At 38.8% G+C, this 17,541-nt stretch overlaps 1 long non-coding RNA gene across 1 annotated transcript in view; it reads right to left on the bottom strand.

The window, feature by feature from the left end:
* LOC135322976 (uncharacterized) overlaps positions 1-17,541 on the bottom strand; it is a 412,557-nt gene that overhangs the window by 16,220 nt on the left and 378,796 nt on the right. Inside the window, exon 4 of the long non-coding RNA XR_010384037.1 lies at positions 14,584-14,710. This is a non-coding gene — a long non-coding RNA (uncharacterized LOC135322976). The remainder of the gene's footprint in view (positions 1-14,583; positions 14,711-17,541) is intronic.

Raw genomic sequence — 17,541 nt, 5'->3', positions numbered from 1 at the left:
CTCATCTGATACCTAATTTTTTGAACCTGTGTGCAAGATTGTGCGTTTCCTCCCAAATAAAATCAATCATGAGGCTCAGGTCATCACTGCAGTCTGTTGAGAGCTTTACTGAACCCAGTAGTATCATCTATCATAGGAACAATGTGATGGAAATTTTTCAGGTATGCCTTCCACATCTTCATTCAAAGCATTTATATAAACCCAAAAAAAAAAAAACAAACAAACCACCAACAGTGCAGGACACAGCTTTGGGGCATGCCACCAGACACCTCCATCTAGGTCAAAAATATTCATGACTGAGAGGGAGCGTTTGCCTTAGTAAAGGGACATATCAAAAATCCCTGTGTGGGCATGAGATATTTTTATATTTTTCAAAATAAAAGGAATTAGCTTTAAAGGACTAGACACACTGACCTAGGAGACAAAAAATAATTCATCAATGTGCTAGGTACCATTGATCTGTGAATTTGCCCATCTGCACTTTCATCCATTTTTGTCTATAGGATATAGGGAAAAAAAATGTTGATGCCACGAGCTTCGAAATCAAGACCTCTGATAATTTTTCTTAATAAGGCTAATTTGGCATTGTTTAGTTCCATTGCCTTTTCTCTGAAAGTTCAAAAACAATAGGCAGTTTTTTCCTAGAAATTAATGTCCATTTCACTGGTATAAATATTATGGAATTTTCCTTTTATCCACCACTTTTAATATTACTTTTATCTGTCTGTAGCAGATATTAACGGAACCCCACTCATTACCCACCTCAGCCTTCTCTGAAGGTCACCACATACTTTGTTCCTATCTGCCAAAGAAGCCTGCTAGACCCAGGAGCAGAGGAGAATTTGCCAGAAGGCTACTGCCCCAGGGCATCTTAATGAGGGATGAAGTTTGGTGGATAAATCCCAGCTGAATCCCCTTCAGTGAGACAATTCAGAAGGAGTCTCTCAAAAGGACATAAGATGGCATGAGCACAATTTCCAACAGTAGTAATTCACAAATCAACATATCTTTGCTGGCTCTCCTCTATTCTTCAGCTCACTGTCCCACTCCTATTCTGTGCTTCCTGGGATCACTTCCCAAACACCCACCTGCACCCACATCCTTATCTCGGGGAGAGGATCAAGAACTAAGACACTATTTCTAATCTCCCAGCGCTGCTCCAGCTGTGTGATCATTCTAAAATCACTGAAAGCGTTTGCCCAGTCACATCAAATGCTGTTTCACTACCTATAGATGCAGTGCGGTTGTGTGTACAGGCCAAAACTCACTGAAAACCACAGGTCCTTTCTTACCACTGCTCTGCCTCTTTTGGGCTTCAGTGGCCCTTAGTCAGGTTTATTCTACATTTTACAGTGTAAAATCCTTCTCCTTGCTGGAGAAGAGGAAAACAAAATGGAAGTTAAGCAGTACTGCTTTTTCCTCTCTCAGGATACCTCAAAGTCATAGAGAAAGTCCTCATACATATCCGGAGGAAACTAATTTGAAAAGACACATGCACCCCAATGTTCACAGCAGCAGTATTTACAATAGCCAAGACATGGAGGCAACCTCAATGTCCATCAACAGATGACGGGATAAAGAAGTTGTGGTATATTTATACAATGGAGTAATGTGCAACCATAGAAAAGAATAAAATAATGCCATTTGCAGGAACATGGATGGACCTGGAGATGGTCATACTAAGTGAAGTAAGCCAGAAAGAGAAAGAAAAATACTATATGATATCACTTATATGTAGAATCTTAAAAAAAAAGAGAAGAAAAAGGACATAAATGAGCTTATTTACAAAACAGAGATAGACTCGCAGACATAGAAAACAAACTTACAGTTACCAGCAGGGATAGAGGGTAGGGAGGGATAAACTGGAAGTTCAGGATTTGTAGATGCTAACTACTATATATAAAATAGATGAACAACAAGGCTCTACTGTATAGCACAGGGAACTACATTCAATGCCTTGTCATGGCCTATAATGAAAGAGAATATGAAAAGGAATATTTATATGATTGAATCACTATGCAGTACACCGGAAATTAACACAACATTGTGGATTGACTATACTTCAATAAAAACAAAAATCCAGCGCTGAAAAAAAGTCTTCCAAAGAAGGACGTGAGGTTAACAATATATATACATAGTGTTAAGACTAAGCAATACCAAATATTCCATTAAACAACCGTTTATAAGATAGTTAGCAACCATCTATAAGAGACTAAGAGACAAAGCAGTTTGGCAAGTGGGAATATTGTGTTTTTATCATTCAAGGGTCTAAATTCTAAACTAGGGTTCTATTATTCTTTCAACAAATACCTCTTTAGTTCCCAGAATATGCCAGGCACTGCACTAAAAAATGGAGAGCTACATTTGAGAACAAGATACGCCCCCTGATTCTAAGGAACTTACCCTGCGTGGACAGTGTTGGGGGTAGATGTGGGCAGGAGCAATCCACCTGACCACGCCACATCATTCCTCTAGAGCCACTCAAGTAGGATCTTGAATTTCTAAAGGCACCATATTCCATAGAAAGTAAATTATTCTCATATTAAATTGATACTTAATTCATATCCCAAAGCTTCTGAGTCCGCTAAAGAAATTATCTGTCCTTGTACACTTTTACCCAGACGATGAGAACAGAGTATCCCCCACAGCTCCCAGAATCCTTTGTGATGTCCTGTTCCCTCTTAATCTTATTCCACTGGGAGGTTAGGTTTCATATGGCTGAAAGTGAATGGCACCTTATTAAAGGCTCACAAGAATATTATGCTGTAGGCAGAGGCACTGAGAATACGCTGAGTCTGTGTTAAACAACTGGTCTTTGCGGGAAGCCTGCCAGACTAGCACGTTATGCCAAAAGTGAACACCTTGTGGTCAAGAACGTCAGCCTGAGGAAACAGAACACTAAGGACGCCTTCTCTGAAACTGCCACAAAGCAGATCTGTTCCAAATGTGCTTGGCACCAAACCACACTATACCCTGGTAAGAAACCCAGTTCCCACAACAGTTTCATGTGGTAGCTCTGAGAACAGACCTAGGAACACGTCACTTCAGATATCACTTGTCTTTGCAAGAAGGCTTTTCAGGCTAAACACACACACACACACAAAAGGTTCCCTATAGACATATTCCATGTGATTTTGTACTCCATTTATAATGACCTTTTTCAGAAAAAGCACTGTTTACACGAGTCATTCTTTTTTTAGACTAGCATAACAATTGCTTTTAGAAAACTCAGCTATTAGAACACCTGAGTTTAAAAGAAGAAAACCCACTTCCTATTATGTTTCTTTCATTAAAGTGAGTCACATGTATCATCGTTGTTGAAGTAGAATTCTTTAACAGATTTGTTCTGGAGGAAAAACACTTCAGGAAACACAGTAAAAGGTTTCCAAGCCCTTGCTATGGAAAAAAAATTTCTTACTAATGTCCCATTTCCCCTCTTCCAACTAAATAAGCCTGCAATACCCACTGTGGGATGAGATGATAAACTTTCAAACAGGACTTTAGTTTCCTGCTCCTTTATGAAGTTTGTGGCCTTAAGAGAATCACAACCTGTCTGAGGCTCAGTTTTTGTTTTGTTTTGTTTTCTTTTCTTTTTAAAAACAGACTCTTTAAGGATGTAAAGGGATGACACACTTGCAATGCCTGGCATAGAGCTGGTACTCAGCAGAGTAACTGGTGGTAGCGGAGAAATCATTGCAATAGTAGAGCTGTCCCCTGAGAGCACCTGCAACCCAGGCCACTGAGCTGATGCTCTTATGGGTTGTACTCTCTGGGTCTGGGAATCCACTCGTTTGGGAGATTTGCTATTAACTTTCCCTCCTAAATGTACCCTGGAAGACAAGCTTTCATGCACACACAGCAACTCAGGGTCAAGCTTCATACCAGCCCAATCCAGTTTGTAAGGCTGCCATCGCAATGACTCCAGCGTGCCTACATGGAATTGATTATTCATAGAGATTTTTCTCCCCTTATGATAGAATGTAAAGGCAAGAGATCCTCTTCCATCCAAGAAAGACCTCTTCAGGGGATGAATCTAGCCAGCAAATATTGTTTATGTACAACAACTCCTACTTATTAAATTATATTACTTACTTCTTAGCTCTCATTAAAATGAGTTGTTTTGAACATTAACTCATCTGATATGGGTATTTTCTAACAATATTAAATGCTGAAGAATAAAAACCTGTCCTGTCTGACATACAAAATGTATGATATACACGTATGATATACATGACACTTCTAGACCAAGCACTCAGTGTTTGCCAGTTTTACTTGTCAACTACATCACTGTACAGTAACATATACTGTCAGAAAGCTTTTCTTTGAAAAGGCATGTCTTCTGTTGGTTTGCCTGCTTTTGCTCTAAGACTAATTAGCCATGACAATTAGCATAGGTGCAAGTTCTAAAAAGAAATAACGATTAATTGAAATGAAACCACGCTACAGGCAAGTCATTGTTAATAAAAATGAAGCATGAGATATTACACAGGCAAAACGCTGTACTTCCTCAGGCTCACAGCCACCAAATACATCCTTTTTGACACTTCTCAGAATGATAAATATTTTATAGGTTGGCAGGGGTTTTTTTTTTTTCCCCCAGAAAGCTTGCACTTAATGGCATTTTAACACAGAAGATAATCCAAGTGTGTAAACTGTATACTTTTCAAAGAAAATATTCAGACAATTTAAAGTAACTGGGAATCAAAACAAACCTCAGGGTATAAAATTAAAAAGTTACACGAAAATCAATATGGAACCCTATTTTGGGACCATGTAGGTGTTGCTGTACTACCTTTAAAGCATATCAGAGCTCTTCATTGATAGCTCAAAAATATAAACTATAAACATGGAGAAAAAGCACCTCCACACTGGTTTCCGTAACCTAGTCTACATAGAAATGCTCCTTTAGATACAGAAAAGACCAGTTGGAAGAAGTAACCATTTGTCATTTGGTGGCACCTTGGACCTCTGCTGCTCTTTAAAGGGCTTTCATTATTGTTTAATTGTTAATGGAGCTTGGGCACTCATCGGGACCCACAGTTTCCTCAGATGACGGGTTTCTTTTCTGAGCAATGAACACATTGGATTTTTAAAGGGAATAAACAGCCAAGATGAAGCTTCACTTGCTGTGAAGGTCATGACTGCCGCCCTGAGAATAAGCTGCTTCTTTTTAGTCAAGAAATGGAATGAATTCACGATGAGCTCAAGACAGAAAGCCACATCCCATAGACGAGACTGAGCCTGAGAAGGTGCTGATGCTGAGGTAGGGCCATTTTACCCTTTCTCCACAATCCACCTTGGCATTTTATGCTCATAGAAATTGTTTTCCTTTCAGTTAAAGAAATCCATTATTCTGGGCTCTGTGGGGTTTTTTTTTTTTTTAAGCCACATAAAAGAAGAAATTTAGTTGTGCTATTTGCCCCTGAGGCAGGACAGATGTTCAAGAGATTACTTCAGTTAACTTCAATATATGCACATCTTATTTTTCCCGCAGAGAAAAAAAAATTGCTAATCATGTTCTTTCAGCCACAAACTTCTCACCTGAGAAGGCCATTTTAAGAATTACTTGTTATTCAAAATGAACACAGAATTAATGCGTAACAGGCTAAATTGCTTCTTGGGCATATTACTCTTATAATGGGTAAATCTGAGGAAAGTTACTGAGAGGAATTCATTCCAGTGATCAGTTTTACTGAGTCATCAATGCCCTAATTACTCAACATACACATTATCTACACCCCTTCCCTATTTCTATTGGGAATAATCTCTGTCACCAATTCAGCGAATGCTTTCTTTATATTAGTATGTCTTAAAAATAGAAGCATTTCCGGAAGCTATCCCAGCAAGACTACAAGGACATTTCCTGCATAATATTTCCCATGCCCTGTATCCCAATAAATAAAAACAAGTTCACAGTTGGAAAAAAAATAGGAGCATTTATAGAAACCGTTACATTTCAGAGAGACTTGTGCCAGTTTGCACACAATAGAGTTTTGAAAAAAATAGAATATAGGGAATAGGCATACATTCAAGAACACCAGTACCTTGCTTTATTATCTGCATGTTTGAAAAATCTTAGTATCTGAAAGACTTTATATAGAGTGTTTTGGGTTTTGTTTTGATAGTTGATCAAGACAGCCTGAGTCCACGAACTGAAGAAAACTATCAAAGCATGGTCCTGGTCGGCAAGAGACAGGGAGTGTGTCACTAACCACATGGTTGACCTGCATCAATGTTTAATCCCTCAGGACCTCAGGGTCTGCCATGACAAAGTGACAAGGTTGAAGTAAATGATTCCTAATGTCAGCCTCAGAATTTGTAGCTGGCAAATATTAGGAAAACTCAACAGAAGTTTCCTAACATGAAACCAATTTTTCTATGAATACTTTTAAAGATAATGAAGGTAAGAAGATAGCCATATATTTGCATGCATACTGAAGACAAGTTCAGAAAGATATATAACACACAGTCCATGGGAAGAAGTAGTGTGTGTGTGTGTGTGTGTGTGTGTGTGTGTACAGAAGAGGGAGGTGTTTTTGTCTCTTTAAATTCTTCTGAAATGTAAGAATGCTGATCTGATGAACACAGAACTTTTGCAACTGAAATAACGTCCACTAAAAATACACAGGAAAACTGCAATGCAAATACGAAGTTTAATGTTTTTCCACAAGAAGTAATTTTTGAATTCCAAATATACAATCATTATTCCCTGGCTGTACTGATATAATTGTTTTTGGAAGATATCTATGTTTAGGGTTGTCTTAGTCCTGATGTTCTCTCCCTTGTTTCTGTTTATCCAGTTTCTGCTTAACTTCCCAGTCCTGCTCCCTTAGCACCTTCTCCTCTGTCTCTGGCTTTTCATATGTTAAGTCCACTCCAGCACTTGCACAGTAATGCTACCATGTTCCTGTGTCTCTCCCTAAGCCCCAAAGACAGGGACCTTGCCTTACTCTTCTTTATTTCCTCCCAAATTCTTAGCACTGTACCTGGCATGGGGAGGTGGCTCTGTGTATTTTAATTCTGGAGCACATTGTGATGGAATATGATACCTTATAATCTCTGTTCAAGAAATTTTTTTTAATGCCTTTGAAAACGTAAGGAAAAAGAAAAACTCCCGTTGCATACTGTAAACATATGCACCTTACAGAAAGCAACAATTTGAGCTAAATGTCCCTAGAGGTATGTTAACTGAATAAAGATCCAGCTCTTTAGGAATGGTTTGCTTGAGCTTACTGAGTAGACTAAATTTCATCAACAGTGCCCAAGGCATTCTGTAATCTAAATTTTAAAAAATGTTTTTCCTATCCAAAATTTTCAAGGAACAGGAACTAAATTTAATGAAAGATGGTGAAATGCTGAGAGGGGTGAAAACAGTAAGAATTAGAACTGGGAACGGTTTCTCCATACGCCATCACTACAGTGAGCATCAGCAAGCAGCCCACTTCTAAGAAGAGGAAGCTGAGACCCAAGATTGAATCAAAGAGACAACTGACTTGTGATGAAGAGTAATTTGTAACGGTCCAGGAATTGGAAACACGGAGTTCAATTTCCCTTTGTATCACTCACTTTCTGTGCCAATTTGGACAAGTCACTTCAGTTCTAGGAGTTTAATTTCCATATCTATAAAACAATGTTCATCATCTCTGCCTATTATTGGAAAGATTAGACGCCTTAGTGTATATAAAAACAACTCATACACTGTTTACTGCATAGGGATATAGAACACTATTGTTTATTATAGGGATTTCTTCAATAATCTCTCTTCCTGGCCTCCACAGATTGGAAGTGCCATGGAGGAGGAAACTGACAATGCATAGAACCACAAGACCTGCCTTCTGTGCTCCTGCCCTTTATAACTGGGTAGCTTAAGGCAGTGCCTTAACCTCCCTTTGCCTCAGTTTCCCATGGGAAAAATTATTATGTTGACACAGTCTGCAGATATTTAAATGGGAAAATGCTTGTGAAATGCTTTGCAAAGAGTTTAACTAAGACAAGCATAATTGGTCTTGGAAAGGGAGTGACAGAAAGATAAAGTGACTTATACTAAGATGTTCAGCTTATAATATATAGGAAGAAACTAGATTAAAAACTAGTTTCAAGTTCCTGACTATTTGAGTAAGTAAATGAGGTATACAAAACACTGGTCTGAAAAATACATAACACTATACAAATGGAAGCTCTAATTTCTACCATAAAGAAAAAAAATTTACATGCATAAATTGGTTACAATAATATTTGTACACAGAGGCATTACTGTTCAAGTACATTTATTGTGAAATAACACATTTGTTCTACGTATTTGACAATGACTTACCAGTTCATAGTAACTACTGGTTTCCAGCTTCTCATGCACTTCCCATCAAAATCAAAAACCATTTGTTTCCAAGCCTAATGTCTGGGTATAGCTGCTGCTTGTCCTGCTTATGCAACCAAGATTTTATTTAAAAACTGATCTCTCGGTCTTGCCCAAAATGTTCTTGAGCATTAACCAACTAAGAAAACCAGCTTGACTATCATCAAAAAGTCAACAAATGATAAACGCTGGAGAGGATGCAGAGAAAAGGGAACCCTCCTATACTGCTGGTGGGAATATAAATTGGTGCAGCCACTATGGAAAACAGTATGGAGTTTCCTTAAATGACTAAAACTGGATTTACCATATGATCCAGTAGTCCCACTCCTGGGCATATATCCAGAAAAGATGAAAACGAATTTGAAAAGATACATGCACCCCAACGTTCATAGCATTATTTACGATAACCAAGACATGGAGACAACCCAAGTGCCCATCAACAGACAACTGGCTTAAGAAGATGTGGTATGGACACAATGGAATGTTACTCAGCCATAAAAAGAATGAAATAATGCCATTTGCAGCAACATTAGGACAGACCTAGAGAATATTACACTTAGTGAATTAAATCAGAAAAAGATAAATACTATATGATATCACTTACATGTAGAATCTAAAAAAATAATACAAGTGAATCTGTATATAAAAACAGATTTACAGACATAGAAAACTTATGATTACCAAAGGGGAAAGGGGGAGGAAGATAAATTAGGGGTATGGGATTAACAAACTACTATACATAAAATAGATAAGTAACAAGGACCTATTGTATAGCACAAGATACTGTATTCAGTATCTTGTAATAACCTATAATGGAAAATTATTTATTTATTTATTTATGCATATATATATAAAACAACTGAATCACTTTGCCATAAACCTGAAACTAACACAATAAAAAAAGAAAAGAAAACCAGCCTGAAATTTTGCAAAGTTCCTAATGAATCTTTTCTTTTAAAGGTATAATGAACTGCTATTATTTTTGATTTTGATAGGTTTTTTTAATATTACATCAACCTACCATAGAATACATTTCCTGATGCTTTTGCAAGTTTCTACCAAGTTCAGATTAAAGAAAGGGTTTTTTTAAAATTTGTTTAATGCTTTGAGAAAATTACTTTTTCTGCACGTTGGTTAACTGAACAATGTTACATTGTGTTTCTTTTGTATTCATTTCTCTCTCCATGGATAATCTTTATGTATTATCCAAATTTACTATTGCGACACACAAAAATGGTTCCAAGCAAGACTGCTGATCCCTGTTTATACAAATAATTTGAAATATAAATCTTCATACTAGCACTGTTTTTGAAGCATCATCCCATTATGTGATCACTTCCTATTCTATTATTTTGATTAACATCTAAAAGAAATCACCAAATTACATAAGATACTACAAAAATACCCTCTTTTAAAAGAACTTGCCTTTTACCAGAGTTGAGACAGAAAGTCTGCCTTGTTCCTTTCTGTAAGACACTCCTCCTCTGCTGTAGGTATTTGTTCACATTTTTCTCCAACATCAGATCATAAACTCCTTAGGGCAGGATCCATCATAATCTATCTTTATAATCCAAAGAGCTTGGCACCAAAAGTGTATCAAAAGTGTTTGTAGAATTAAGTTCATGTAAGTGATGTATGCTATAACTATATCACTTTATCCTGTTACTAACCTCTTGGGGAGACTTAGATACTCCATAGAGCATGACCTTCACCAGCCATTAACAACTGCACAGCCTGCCTCCTCTGCAGACCAAGACATACCTGCTATTTCTTATCTTCATACCTGCACACCTAGGTACAGGCATGCCAGAAAGAACCACCATGTTCAAAGGGTCAAGAGCTACTGTGAACATCTATCCCAGTTTTCCAAGGGCATCCCCTGTTAACATGCATTGTCCTGATGTCCTGTTTTACCTGGTGGATCCCTCTCACCCTTAAAAGTGTTGCCTTTTGGATTGTAAGTTATATGGTCCTCTATTACCAGCTATGCTTCAGTTATGTCCTTTCATTCTCTGCTTGGAGACAGGGTCAGTTTTGGGGAAAAAGAAATCAATGATAGGCAAAATTGTGTAGGGAGAAAAGACAGCATAACAGAAAGTTAAGTGGGACATTTTCTGTTGCTCCTGAATTAGCACCTAAGACCCCAAACTGATATTATACAGGCATAGAGCAGGCCACATTTTAAACACAATGGAGGACAATGACAAAGGGTCTCAGACGCTTCCCACTTCAAGTGGTCAGAGATACAAGATTTAAGTTACATAGGAGATTAGAATTTTAAACTGGATGGATTTCTTTTAAGCTAGAAGTGACAGACAGAATTCAGATTCCATCCAGTATGTTATTTGGGATACTACTTAGCAAGAAAACAAAGTGAAAATCAAGAGTTGAGGACAATGATTAGAGCAAAGTAAAATTTCGAATTTGCACCTTACCAAGTTGAGGCTAGTTATGTGAACTCAAATATCAAGCTTTGTTTTATAAATTTGACCTTTGGAAATTAGTCAAGTGTTCCAAGACCAGTGCTCAAGGTCACATCAGCCTGGAAAGGAACCCTGCCTTAGTGTCCAGCCAAGACTGACTTCTAGCCTGCAGCTTCTGTTCATGTCCTATGCATTAAACGGCCACTCAAAGATTCACCAATTCGTATCAATGGTTTAATTTAACAGCGTCTGACCCATTGGTTAGAACCTGGCTGTAGGCCTCAAAGCCCTCCCAATCTGTTTTCCTAACCGGTTTCCAATGTCATGCTTTTTCTCCTCCAAATCCATCCTCAAGGCTTGAAAGCAAGGAGGCGGACCCAACCAGAGGACTCTTTTGCCAGGTAACCTGACTCCCAGGTAACAGTCCTCCCTATCTTAATCTTCTGTACCTGCCTCCCCTACTCTCAGTGACACAAGATTTGAGAAAAGGAAAGCCTTCCTCATAAAAATGTTGGAAAAGCCAGTCCAAGGGCCATATTTGCACTTTCAAAGGGTACTCTTTTGAAAACATTCTGAAATACCGTATTAGGTCTCTAGGTTCCAGAAATGATCCTGATAAGAAAACAAAATCTTCTTTCCTGATCCTACTTAAATTAGCATGAATTTTAATCTTAGCACTACTAAGTCTCCAGGCCAGGCTCACTTAGGATTGGCTCCCACTAGGCCAGAGATGTATCAGGGAGGCTGAGCTCTGCCAAAAACTGTGTAAGTATTAAAGGCTTATCTTAGACGTGGGTCTTCGTTATACCTTTGTCCCTAGGAGCCTCATTGTAAGGTCTTTATGAGATAGAAATCAAACTCATGATTGGTCAAGGGTCAAAGATCTTTTGGCTTCTGGTTTTATCAGGAACTTGGAACTAACCCCAAGGAGCTCTGCTCCAGGATATGCAGTCCTCTTCCCATGCCTTTCCTGGCTCGTGAATCAACCAATGTTCAACTGCGTGTATACCACTGTGCCAATCTTTCTGGCCCACAGCCACCCACAACTCCCATTATAGGAGAAAGATTAATAACAAATCTTCTTAAGTACTGTAGCCTAGATTTTAAAAAGGAAAAAATTTTCCATGCATTTTCTTTTCAATACCTCTCACATTATACAAGTAGTCATAAACTACTTATATGTAGTCCTAAGCCTTTAAGAGTTTAAGGAGAAATGCTGCAGCCTTACCATGCCCCCAGCGCACAAACACATACACACAGCTCATCAGGAGCTCATCATCACCATGACCACAATTACCAACAGGCCAAATGTACAACTTGGAAAACAAAATCTTAAATCCTGTTACTCACAAGGCAGCTAAGAAACAGACTGGCAAGAAACTCATTTAGCAGAATAAACCACAATAAACAAAGCACATCATAAAATATTTGAATAGGATTTTAACACCGTAAAATGAAACATTATACTTAATTTTGTTCAGGGTACTTTGTTTTGTCTGCAAAATCTATGATGTTTTTTAAGACGCAGGAAAATAAGTTAAAAGCATCAGACTGTCCCACGCCCACCCCTCATCTGGAATATTTAGAACAGAACGAACCTTGTGCTAGGACTTTTCTGTCTTTCCCATCATGTCACCATCCCACATAGTCATATCCTCAAGGGACTTTTCAGGGAGCCCATATTCCAAGAAAATTATGGCATGCATTTGAGGTGAAGGGACTCATGCTTACCCAAAAACAGTTTGTTCTGATGCCCTGAAAAAAGCATGGGTTTTGTAGTGAAGGCAGACCTGGAGTTAGCTCCTGGCTCTGGCTATGAAAAGTTAGGCTCATTACCTCTCTCAGCCTCAGCTGCTTTATCAGCAAGATATGGAAATTTGATCCCATCTCTGAGTGTTATATTGACTATAAGTAATATATGTGGAAAAGCTAGCACATAATATTTTGATAAATGCTGTGCATATGAATTTATAGCTGTTAATCAAATGGAGCAGTTTCCGGATGGCATTTTAATTACATGACACAGTATCATTCAAATATGTTCTATAAGTGCTTTAGTTAAGTAGGTCTCATAAGATGGCTACATGAAACATCTGCTCTGCCCCTTTTCTTGTTAATTTTCAATTATTTACCCTTTGGATTTTGGCTAGCAACTCAGAGTTATTTGCCCTCTAAAATCACCTGAGAAAACGAGGATTTGTTTGTATACAAGACACAATCAAGATTCTGATAACCCACTATGCTGGCAACCCCGAGAGAACATAAGGGAAGAAAGGTGATGAATAAGGCATCTTTTCCCTGTTTGATCATATTTTCAGCAAAACAGCGAAATTCAGCACCACTTAGCAGCTTACAATTTTTAAGTTTAAATTTGTAATAGAAACAGGAAACTATTTCCAAGCCCTCTATTTTTTTCTTTGTTGAAACGAAGTCTGCATTTCTAACCAGCTACATGTAAACAACACTTAAGCAAGCCATCAAGCCACCAACTCAAGAAGGAGAAAACAAGTGATTGAGGTCATTGTTGCAGCGAGGAGGGTACAAGAAAAATATTTTTCAAATGTTATGATGGTCCCCTCCTTGCACCACCCTCCATTCCAGGGATGGACCTCTTACAGGTCAGTTATAAAAATACTAGCAGATTCAAGCCTGGTTAAAACAAAAGCCTTTAAAACAAAAGCCTTTAAGGAATGGGCATTATCTGCTTTTACCTCCTGAATGATAACTGCAATAGAACTGCTAACTTAGATATTACACTGAACTTTGATGACTCTAGCCTAGCCATCACCCCATACAGAAATTGCTCCTGTAACATACCCAAACCACTCCAGTGAGGGAACCACATTAACCTCCTTCCAGGCAACCCATCCTTTCCTGCTACAGTTCTGAAGCTCAGGAAAACTAGTCATTGAAAATGTTCTAACTGCAGAGCTTCCTTACTCAACAGACGATCTTGACATGGGCCCACCTGAAGATATACAGGGAAAAAGCAGACTTTCAGGGCTCCACTGATACCCAGTTAGATGCCTATTGGTAAAGCCTAACGTTGGCAGCAACTCTACCACAAGGATAGGGTGGTTCCTCTGATGATGCTTATTCTCAGCAGACAAGGATGCCACGGGTTACAGAAAGTGAGGACTTCCAACAGCTGTAAGGAATTTAAGGGTCGTTTAGCCCGTGTTTGAGCCTGAATTTCAAAGGAAAAGAGAGATCTCTGTCCCCTTTCTTTTATCCTTCTTAATCTAGTCGATATCCAATTATCTAGTTGGCACCTGAAGTGTGTGGAGCCAAATCCTAGAACAACAGCACGTTTGAGACCTGAAGCAAGTCAGGCCTCCCCCTGGGTCACCACTTTTCCTCTGTAGAGGGAAGACCCAGTCAGGTGATTTCTGTTTGAACAACAGAGGACAAACTGGGAAAACTTGTGCAATGGAACTGGCTTTAATGCCCACTGGCTGAATAATTAAGAAGACTAGATGTTAACTAGACGCATTATGGTGATCATTCTGCAGCCTACACAGATATCAAATCACTACACTGTATTCCTGAAATTAACACAATGTTCTATGTGAATTACACCTCAGAAAAAAATGGCTTTACCTTACACCTCTCACATGAATTTTCAAAAGAAAATTTACCTCCAACATCTAAACCAGTAAGAAATTTAGACTTTACCAACCAGGTACAATGCCCAAATCTTATTCATCTCAGTACCGTCCATGTCCAGAGCAGTGTGGAGCACACAGCAGGTGCTCAGCAAACATTATCTGACCCAAGCGAGGGATTAAAATGTGTCCAAGGTCTTACCTTTAAATATATTTCTTCATGTTGGGGATGATCAGAATCACAGGCTTCTCAGCACAGTTTCTCCATATCTGCAGTTAAAGCTTCTGTCCAACGATTTGCAGAAGGCAAGCCTGAAGAGCTTCTCAACCTATGGTGTTCAAAAACAGGAGAAACACACATGAAGGAAAAACAAAACTTGTTCTCTGACATTAGTTCCCTTAATGAACGTGTGGTAGAACTTTTCATATTTATATAACATTTAAGAAAATGCTCAAAAAGGATCTATTTCATAGAAGCATAAATTCTTACTGAAGTGCCATGATGATAGCTGTGGAACTGGGCTAAAAGTTACCTCTCATTCTGGTCTTTTCTTAAGCCAAGTTGCAATAGTATGGCTTAAAATACCAGGGAGCTCTTTATGCAGGTGACTCGAGAGTAGGATATAGAAAATATAGGTAATAATAGGTTCTTAGGGATCATTTAGACACCTCAGAAGGGTGTGTGTGAGAGAGACAGAAAGGAAAAGACCTCAAAAGCTTAAGAGTAAGAAAGGTTTCCAAACAATTCAAAAAAGATTAGAAATTTTATTATTGTCTGGTGTTCATCATCGACTGAGAGGGTAAGGAGTTGGTAGTGAAAGTGAAGAGGAATTCCTAATGCCAACCTTATTGCTTTAACTTAAGTAAACTTTGTCTGCAGGAGCTCTACATAATTTTTAAGTAGATTTTGTGTCTTCTTATTGTTGGTACTATATGGATGGTTTCATATGAGACAGTTCCCCAGAGATGGATACCAACTTGTCTGAGGCACAAACTCTGCCTTACAGACCTTACTGACCTCAGTATGATCTATTTGCAATGCCTGGCACATAGCAGCTGCTCAGTTAGTCTAGAAATGTTTTGATTGAATGAAATAACATTTCTCTTTTCTAGGCGTACCTTCAGAAGCTTTTCCTCATTACTCTTCAATTGTTCTATACTTTTCTTTCGTGTGTGTTTTCACCCTAGTAACTTGTATTCACTTTAGTGGGGATTTTGCACATCTGAAGGCTCTTGTCCTTCAGATTGTGTCATCTTGAGTCATCATAAAGACTTTAGAAACAGAGAATAGATCTTTTTCTTTTTATAACCCATTAGTTTGGACAGGGCTCTTCTCTTAAAAGATGATAGAGTTTGCAGTGTAGGAAACTGGCAAAAGCCCCTTTCCTCATTCCAACCATACAGTTCCTGAGGCTTTTGTGTTGTTACATGATTCTACCTACCATGACTGATTGTTTTAATAGTAAGCATTTAATTCCACCTGGACTCATCAGAATCTTTTCCCTTAAGAGTTTTGATTCTAAAAGTAGAGAGTGTATTTCTTTAACACAAAACCTACAAGATGTGGACATCAATGTTCCATAGGACCAAGTTTCCAGCGACAAGGATGACCTGGTCTGAAAGCATAAAGCCAACACACAAAGAGGCAGATAATGGAAATGCTAAGAAATAGAATTCTGAGGGCATTCAAATCCTTAGCTACTGTCCTATCTGTGGTCCAGCTAAAACCCTGACATTCCTATAGTTGGTTTAGTTCATTCATTCAGTAAATATTCAGTAAGCACCTACTACATGCCAAGCACTTTGCTAGGTATTGAAGGTGCAACAGTTATCAAGACGCATATGGCCTCTAGCCTGGCAGGGCTGTGAACCATTAAATCCACACCCCCCACCAACTATCACCACTTTTTTGCCTAAATTAGTTTGAATAACAACCAAGAGGATGGTAACTTCAGCTATATTATAAATTAAACTTCTGTGGATTTATCTGTGAAGTTAATCATAACAACTTTTATGACAAAAATCTATTTTCCTAACAACTATGCCTGAATTGCTTAAAATTCCCCTGAAAACTCAAAAACCCTTTTCTGGCATACTCAACACCTAAGAAATCTCAAACTTCTATCAATTCTTAAAAAAAATTTTGAATTTAAGTATAACATGATGCAACGCATAGTTTTGTTTCAAGCAATACTATTTTATTCCCTGACACCAGCTATTCAGGGAACTGATATAGAACTTTCTCTTTTTCCCAACCTGGGTTCTTTTAAAGCCTGTAGATAGTGTTAGACCACACCTCCAAGGCCTCTCTAGTTTTAACATTTGAAGATAATAATGATAATGACATCTACTTTTAAAATACCATAATGTTAGGTAAAGAAGATGAGTTTATCTTCTACAATGTGATCTTTCCAAACTCAGATATGAGGAGGTCACTCGCCAGCTCAGGGTCCAGCAAGAGGAATGTAGAGGATGCGAGAAAAAAAAAAAAATCCCTTCACCAGGACTCTGTGCTGGGAAATCCTACTACCTGCATCTGCCCTTCACGCCCACACTTCACAAGGCACAGCTGGGAGCAACTTCGACAAGGAATTCACAGGGGAATGCCCCATGCGGAGCCCACCCTGGGACACACAGCCCCTCACAGCTACCGAGTAGGTGGTTTTCTAGGACTTCAATTTCATGGCCAGGGTCTGCTAGCCCTCTCCCCCACCCCTGCCCCACTTGAGCTCTGCCCCCTCCACCCAAAAAAAGGGAGAGGTGGGGAAGCTTCTTACCAGCTGAGCTCCATCACACGTGAATCCTAACAGAACGCTTTCCTGCATTCAATACATTTCCTCCCTTCAATACATTTCTTGTTTGTGTAATTTCTCTCGGACATAATATAGTCAGAACTCCTCCCGGCGGCTTTTCCACGTAGATTATATTACTGGCGTTTCTCTCGAGGTTGAGATGGAGCCTGTTGATTAAGGGTTAAGTGGTAACCAAAGGCTTTCTGCCTTTCTTTCCACTCACAAGGGTTCTCCCCGACAAAAAGGTCTGCAGCTTTTCCTGCCAGTAGATGGTTTTCCCCAAACTTAATCTGCTTTGCAGTGGTCTTTTTGGTTTTCAGTTGAGGCTTCTGGTCTGCACAGGGGTCTTGGAGAATTCTCCCCTCCAT

This window comes from Camelus dromedarius, chromosome 15 (assembly GCF_036321535.1).
Source record: "Camelus dromedarius isolate mCamDro1 chromosome 15, mCamDro1.pat, whole genome shotgun sequence".
Classification (NCBI taxonomy): Eukaryota; Metazoa; Chordata; class Mammalia; order Artiodactyla; family Camelidae; genus Camelus; species Camelus dromedarius.
Note: the sequence above shows the minus strand (reverse complement) of the source record. Positions and strands in the feature narration are given on the sequence as shown.